Here is an 8069-nt window from a genome sequence, read left to right as displayed (position 1 = left end):
GGGGGTAGATAAGGTAGATTTGTGACGTGAGTTGTCATGCTAAGGCTCCCCCTCAAGTTGGAGCCTGAAGATTTCGAACGTCCAACTTGGATATAAGCAGATCAAAGTGTTCACGCCCAAGTGATTTAGTAAAAACATCAAAGATTTGTTGAGTCATGGCAATTTTGACTGGTTGAATAAGACCTTGTTGGAGCTTCTCTCGTACAACATGGTAGTTGATCTCGATGTGCTTTATATGCTCATGGAAAACAAGGTTTGCAGCAATGTGGAGACCTGCTTGATTGTCACAATGTAAAGGAATCGGATGGAGAACATGTAATCCAATGTCACATAATAGGTAAGATAACCAAGTAAGTCCACATTTGGCAATGGCCATTGCCCGATATTCAGGCTCAATTGAAGAGCGGGATATTGTATGCTGCTTCTTGTCTTCCACGAAATAAGGCTAGATCCAAGGAAGATACAATATCTAGTTGTAGATCGACGAGTCATTCGACAAGTGGCCTAATTTGAATCACAATATGCTGGAAGGTGAAGTGTTGAATTAGCAAGAAAAAATAAGCATTGACAGGGGTAGCCTTAAGATAACGTAGAAGTCGATGAACAACATCTAAATGAGATTGATGTAGTTGGTGCATAAATTGACTAAGAATGTTCACCACATACACAATGTTAGGTCGAGTAACAGTTAGATAGATCAGTCAACCAACCAAATGTCTATAAGTGCTAGGATCATCAAGAGTATCATCTATTGAATTTGTCGACCTAAGATTTTGCTCCATTGGTATATCGATGGGATGAGAACCAGTAAACCCACAACCAAATAAGATATCTAGGACATATTTCCATTGACAAAGATAAAGTCCCTTGGTAGAATGGGTAACTTCAATACCAAAAAAATACTTGAGCATACCAAAGTCCTTCATGTGAAAACGTTGGTGAAGCATGGCTTGGATAGATTGAATCAAAGTATTGCTAGAACCAGTGATGACAATGTCATTCACATATGAGAGAACATGCACAATATCCTCTCGATGTCTCAGTATGAACAAAGAATGGTCCGCCGTCCGCTTGGGAGTGAGAGAATCCAAATTCATGTAATGCAGTGGAGAACTTAGCAAACCATTGTCTAGAGGCCTGTTTAAGTCCATATAAAGACATATGTAGGCGACACACTAGGTTATCCCCCTTTTGATGATAACCTAGTGGGGGAACTATGTAAACTTCCTCATCAAGATATCCTTGAAGGAATGCGTTGTGAACACCCATTTGGTGTAAAGGCCAGTCACGTGTAGTAGCAAGCAAGAAAGATACTTATAGTTGCAAGTTTTGCCACAGGGGCAAACGTGTCAAGATAATCCACACCTTCAATTTGATTGTATCTTTTGGCCACCAAACAAGCTTTGTAACTTTAATGGTGCCATCTGAATTTCGTTTAATGTGATAAATCCATTTAGAGCCAATGGGCTTTTTGTCAAGTGGTAATGGAACAAGTGACCAAGTGTTGTTATTGGATAGGGTTGCAATCTAAGATTGCATAGCATCATGCCATTCTTGGCTTTTTATTGCTTCAGCAAATGTCATAGGTTCAATAGCATCTGAAGACGAAGTTATGAAAGCAACATGGGGTGGGGAGAAATGGGAATAATTTAAAAAAGTAACCAAGGGGTAGGGTGTACCCGAACCATGATCGGATGAAGATGATTGGGACTAGGGTAAGGCATAATCATAGTCCTGTAACTATCTCGGGGTTCGCCGTGATCACTTTAGACGATCAATGGGAACAATGGGTGGTGGGGAAGCAGAAAGTGTAGGTTGATTGGGTTCCATTGGCAAAGTTTGGATAATATTGTCGGTTTCATATATAGTTGCTGGAATGGGTAAGGGTAACACAGGGGAACCAATAGGAGATGTCAAGATAGGAAAGAATAAGGGAAAAATATTTTCATGAAAAATAACATTACGACTGACTATTGTCTTTTTGGACAAAGATCAAAGATGTGATAACCTTTTTGCCCATAGGGATAACCAATAAAAATTCTACGAGAGACCCTTTTTATCAAATTTATGTAATGGTGTCATGTTTTTAGCAAAGCACAAAAGACCAAACACACACATATGGGAAAAGGTTGGGATTTTGTTAAAAAGTACCTCATAAGGTGTCTTTCCATGGAGTACAAGGGTGTTAAGATGATTTATGATGTAATAAGCAGTGAGAATGCAATCCCCCCCAAAATTCTAATTGCAAATGAGCTTGGAAACATAAATCTCATGCAATATTTAATAAATGTCGATGCTTGCATTCTACAACCCCATTTTGTTGAGGGGTGCAATTGCAACTGGATGAGAACACCATGGGAGGCCAACAATTGATTGGTTTTTTTTTTTTGGTTAAAACAACAATTGATTGGTGGGTGCATAAAAAATTCAGTTATGTTATCGGAACGAAGACATTTTATATGAATCTTAAATGGAGTTTGAACCATAGCAAAAAAATTGAAGAATGAAATGATTCACCTCAATTTTTGAAGTCATTAGATATATCCAAGTACTTCGTGAATAATCATCAATAACTGTTAAAAAATAATGGTCACCAGATATAGATGTTAAGCGATGTGGTCCCCAAACGTCAAGATGTAACAATGCAAAATAAGAGGAAGTAAAAACGGAGCTATTAAGAATGGTAGTCTTGTGTGCTTTGCCAAAGGACATATAGTACAAGTACATTTATTTGATAATAAAATGTTAGAATCCAAACGCTTGAAAGAAGAGGTTTTTGAACTAAAACTAGGGTGGCCTAATTGCCAATGCCAAAGGTCAAAATGTCTACCATGGGAAGCAGAGGCAGCAAAAAGAGGGGAAGGTAAGTCCAAGTAATAGAGACCGCTAAAACGTGCACTCGTCACAGTGATCTTCATTGAATGTTGGTCTTGAAATACACAAGAAGCAGAAGTAAATGTGATAGAAGTCCTAAAACAATTGGTGGCAGTTGTTAGCATACTGATGGAGATAATATTATGCTTAAAAGAAGGGACATGAAGGACATTATGGATAAGTAATTGAGGTAGTAAGCAAACAATACCAACATGAGTAACATGGGCTTGTGATCCATCGGGAAGTGCAACAAAAAATGGGGGTGGGGGTGGGTTTTATAGAAAAAAAGAGAGAGATCAAATACGATGTAATATGTTGCATCAGAGTCGAATATCCAAGTAGTAACAGAAGTAGTATTGAAACACATTTGGTTACCTGTGAGATTTGTTAAAGGACGAGTACCATAAGGAAGCAATGAAAGTAGTTGCTAGTCACTTTCACTTGAAGATGCTACAGGTGGTATAGCAGGGGTTGCGGAAGCTTCAATAAGTGTAATCATGGTGAAAGGATTCCCAAGAACACTAGATTAGGACAAACCATGTTAAACTTGCATATTGGGTTGTAAATTGGCACACTTTATTACAATACCTTAAGAGGTATATATGTAAAATATATAAAAAAAATGCCTACCTAAATGTACAAAAAAGGTATTTACAATCAATTAAGAAGGTATATAATCAATAAATTAGCTAGCCAATATAAATGATCTTTTGATTATCAATCAATTAGCTAACAGATTGAAGAGAGCAAATAAGGTAAATTACTTTTGACTGTCAATCAAGTAGCTAGCAGATTGGAGGGGGGACAGATAAAGTAGATTAGTGACGTGAATTGTCATGCTAAGAATGGGTAATTTGGAAGGCTAGAAATGAGTATGTACTCACAAAAAAGAAGCCTTGTATTTACATAGATCTTTGGCCTTGTTTAATAGTTTAGTTAATGCATGGAGTATTCTTCTATAGGCATTAAAGGTTCCATTGAGGTTTAACCAAAAAAAAAAAAAAGTTCCATTGAGGAGCAACAACCTCAAAGAAATATTTTGGGAGCAAACGTTAGGGAGACAAGAGGAGGTGCGGCAAAAATGGCTCTTGGGATTCAACCACACTTAGAGGAGGCTGAAGCTGTCTTATATGGGGACTAGATGGCTCTTTTTGGGCAGCAAAGTTTGGAGCTTGCAATGCTTTATCAGCAGCACAGGTGGAACTAGAAGCGATAAGAGATGCTATCAATATGGCCTAAGCTTATGCATTACAGAAGTAGTGATATCCTCTGATTGTAGAGATGTTGTTTTCACCCTTAATGGGCAACCAAGCTCTCTAAACTGGTTATGTAACAGCTTGTTAGAGACAGTTTTAGGTTTAATTTCAAGCTTTGAACTATTAAGATTCAAGTACATTCCTAGAAGTGAGAATTCTCTAGTGGATTATTTAGCTAGGGATCCAGGCTAATTACTTTGTTCTTTTCCTCAAGATATTATTTAAGAGAGGCAAGTTGCTACTTCAAACCCCCCAAAAAATAAAAATAAAAAATAAAAACCAATGAAAAAAGGATTGAGTTTGTTAGATTTTCAATTATATGATTGAGTTAAATGATGATATCATTATAAAATGCATCCGATTTCCATCATTGGATCATTATTTTATGACCTTTGGACTATCATCATCGCGGCTTAAGGTAAGGACGGTTATCGCCATATAACATAGACTATATGACTCTTACACTGTTGTTGGCAACTTAGTATGCTTAATTTATTAGTTGATTCTAGACATCATATGACTACTATAGTTACCTTATGATAGTAGCACCATACTTAATTACTTTGTTTATCATGTCTATTTATTCTTGTCATTTACTTATACACTCGATCATGAGATGTTATGACATATCTTTCAATATGATGATGTATCGTTGATATATGATATGATGGAAATAAGCATGTGATTGCTTAAGTATAATTTGGGATTTGGGAGTGTCCTCTTGACGCTTTTGTTCTTGGACATCGGAGGGAATAGTATGGGATGTTCTCCGAAGATGCCCATCGACGCTTTCTCGAATTATTGGATGACATACATATGATCTGTCTAGTGGTATGGCTAGGATGTCCTTGTCGTGTCAAACCCGAATCGGAAGGGTATTGAGACTGAACGACCCGTGGTGACAGTGGGGATTTGTGGGCACTCAAGACCGGTGAAATGATCCGTGAGAGGTCATGAATCACATTGTGGGAGCCATTTATTGGTAGGGTTGCAAATGACTAGACTTGGGCTCACGGGCACTCAAGACCGGTGAAATGATCCGTGAGGGGACGTGAGAGCTTCTCGTTTACTATTTGTGGATGACCAATAGGGTTGATGAGTCCGGTGGGTATATCCGTGACTCTAGTGTGAAGGATACCGGAAAGGATCCCAAGATATCTTAAATGGTTGAGGAGGAATGAAAGTATCCGGATCTGAGTTGACATGACTAAGTAGATGACTTGCATTGGGCTAGGCTTTACTGTGACATGCGCCAATACTTATACCAAATGGTGATGTGAGAGAGTGGTGACCAAATCCCCAGCCAAGGAATGTTCGAGAGGGATGCAGGACCCATTACCAATCAGCTGCCCAAGATATCTTAAATGGTTGAGGGAACCCAAGATATCTTAAATGGTTGAGGGTGTGAGTGGACCTACCCAAAGAAGTATGGTGCTATGACTTAAAGCATGTCTACCAATAGAGACCATCATACATAGAGTTAGATTCATATTTGCATCATTTGTTTCATATCATATTACATCATGTAATTTATGTTATTATGGAATAGCTTGTCTTACTAAGATCTTTTGAACTCACTCCTTTTTGCAATATATTTTCTTACTTTTCTACAGGTACTACTACTGTTGACTATGATGGTCAACACTATGAAGACCAAATTGATGACTCACATAATACTGATCATGGTGACTACATCGGTGAAGACTATCAGTTCGAGACTGATATTTGTCAGGAGCAGATTCGGCTTGGTCTAGTTTCTTATGATTTTCTTATTGAGGAAACATTGTATAAGTTAGAAGAAATTGTAACTTAGTTGATTACCTTTTTCTTTCCCTTCTTTTGAGAATTGATTGTAACCTTTACTTTATTTTGATCTACCTTCTGCGGTTGTTGTAAAATAGGTTTCCCCCTTCTTTTCACACTTTAACTATTTATTTGATTGGTATCATTTCCGCACTCTGATGTTCTTTGTGATCCTTCTAAGATCCTTTATTGACTTTTACTATTAAAGAAATTGAATACAAAGATTTGTTATTGCTTTTGATTATATTATTGTGCTAAGTGGCTATGATCGTTCATAAATTTGATCGGCGGGACCGTAAATCACTCCCCGGGTAATCCAGATAGGGTACCCCTTGGTGGATCTAGGGTGGATGTGATAGGCGGAGCTGTGGAGCGGGAAGAGCTGGGATCAGCGTTGGTGTGTTGGCATTTCCAACACAAGGTTTGAGCAATGCGATATGAAAGACAAGATGGATGTGAGACTCCTTAGGCAGCTTCAACTCATAAGCCACACGCCCAATTCGTCGGAGAACAGGGTAAGGACCATAGTACTGCAAGGAAAGCTTATGGTTTATGCGGTGAGCGACAATCTATTGCCAATATGGTTGTAGGCATACAAAAACTAGATCCCTAGGTTTTAATTCGCGATCAATGCGCTTTTGATCTACCTGAGTCTTGATACAATCTTGGGCATGCCTTAGATTTTCTTTGAGTAAACGAAGCATACAATCTCGATCTTGAGAAGCACTGGGGATGTACTTGACTATTAGAGGTGGTGGACAACCATATAGGCCTCAAAGGGGGTACTTTCTAGGGACGTATGATGTGTCGTATTGTAGTATTCTGCCATGTAAGGAATTTCGGCCAAAACTAAGGTTCGTCACTGACAAAGCACCGGAGGTAAGATTCGAGGTAGCGGTTAAGGGCTCTGGTTTGGCCATTGCTCTGGAGGTGATATGCTGAGCTCATCGACAGTGAAGTGCCTTGCAAGCGAAAAAGTTCCTTCAAAAATTTATTAATAAAAATTGGGTTGCGATTGCTAACAATAAAGCGTGGGATGTCATGAAGTTTAACCACATCAAGCATGAACACCTCGGCAACCTTAGTACTGGTAAAGTGTGTTAGTAGAGAAGAAAAATGGGCGTATTTGGTTAAACAATCGACAACCACCAAAATCATTGTCTTCCCTGCGGTCGATGGGAGTCCAATCCGGTGATGAAATCCATGGAAACTTCTTCCCACACTCTCTTTGGAAGGGGAAAAGGTTGAAGTAGTCCTGCCAATGACGTTTGCATTGTTTTGACTTGTTGACAGATTTGGCAGTGGGCAACATAATCTTTGGTATCCTTCCGCATACCCTTCCAGTATATATTGGTTACAAGTCGTTTGAAGGTGCGAAGGGAACCGATATGACCCTCGCTTGGTGTGGCATGAAATTCTGAGAGAAACTGAGAGTGCATGGGTGAAGTGGAGGTAAGCACAATCTGACTAAGGTAATACAAAATTCCATCTTTGAAAACATACCCATTGCATCATTCCAGAGACGTGCTTAATTGTTGACAAATGTCTTGCAACTCAGGTGATGAACTCACTTATGCTTTTATTTGCTCAATGAATTTGGGGACAACAGTGGTGTAAGCGAGAAGCTCCAGGGTAGGTGTGTGCGACAAAGTTTTAGTAGCAGCGTTACTTGTGCTGGGGCAATAGGAGATCTCAAATGTGTACTCAAACAACTTCGAGAGCCATGCTTGTTGTTTTGGTGAATGAATGAGCTGTTTGGTAAATTCTTTCAAACTTTGATGGTTTGCTTGAATATAAAACTTTCGACCAAGAAGATATTGGCGCCATTTACAGATTGCTTGTATGACATAAAGCATCTTGCGAGCTGGACAGTTTCCTGTTGAAGAAAGCAATTGGATGTCCTTGTTGAGAAAGGATCGCTCCAATGCTGGTGCCGGAAGCATCAATTTGAATAGTAAAGGGCAAGTGAAAATTTGGAAGTGCCAAGATAGGGTCCTGTGTGAGTAATTCTTGAAGCTGCAAAAATGCTTGATGGGCCTCTGAAGTCCATGAGTATTGTCCCTTTTGAGCAGATTGGTCAATGTGCTGGTCACTATAGCATATCTACGAACGAATTTACGGTAATACCCCGAAAGT

The sequence above is a fragment of the Hakea prostrata genome, chromosome 4 (assembly GCF_041222555.1).
Source record: "Hakea prostrata isolate BN-2017 chromosome 4, UWA_Hpros_2, whole genome shotgun sequence".
Classification (NCBI taxonomy): Eukaryota; Viridiplantae; Streptophyta; class Magnoliopsida; order Proteales; family Proteaceae; genus Hakea; species Hakea prostrata.
This window is presented reverse-complemented; position numbering follows the sequence as displayed.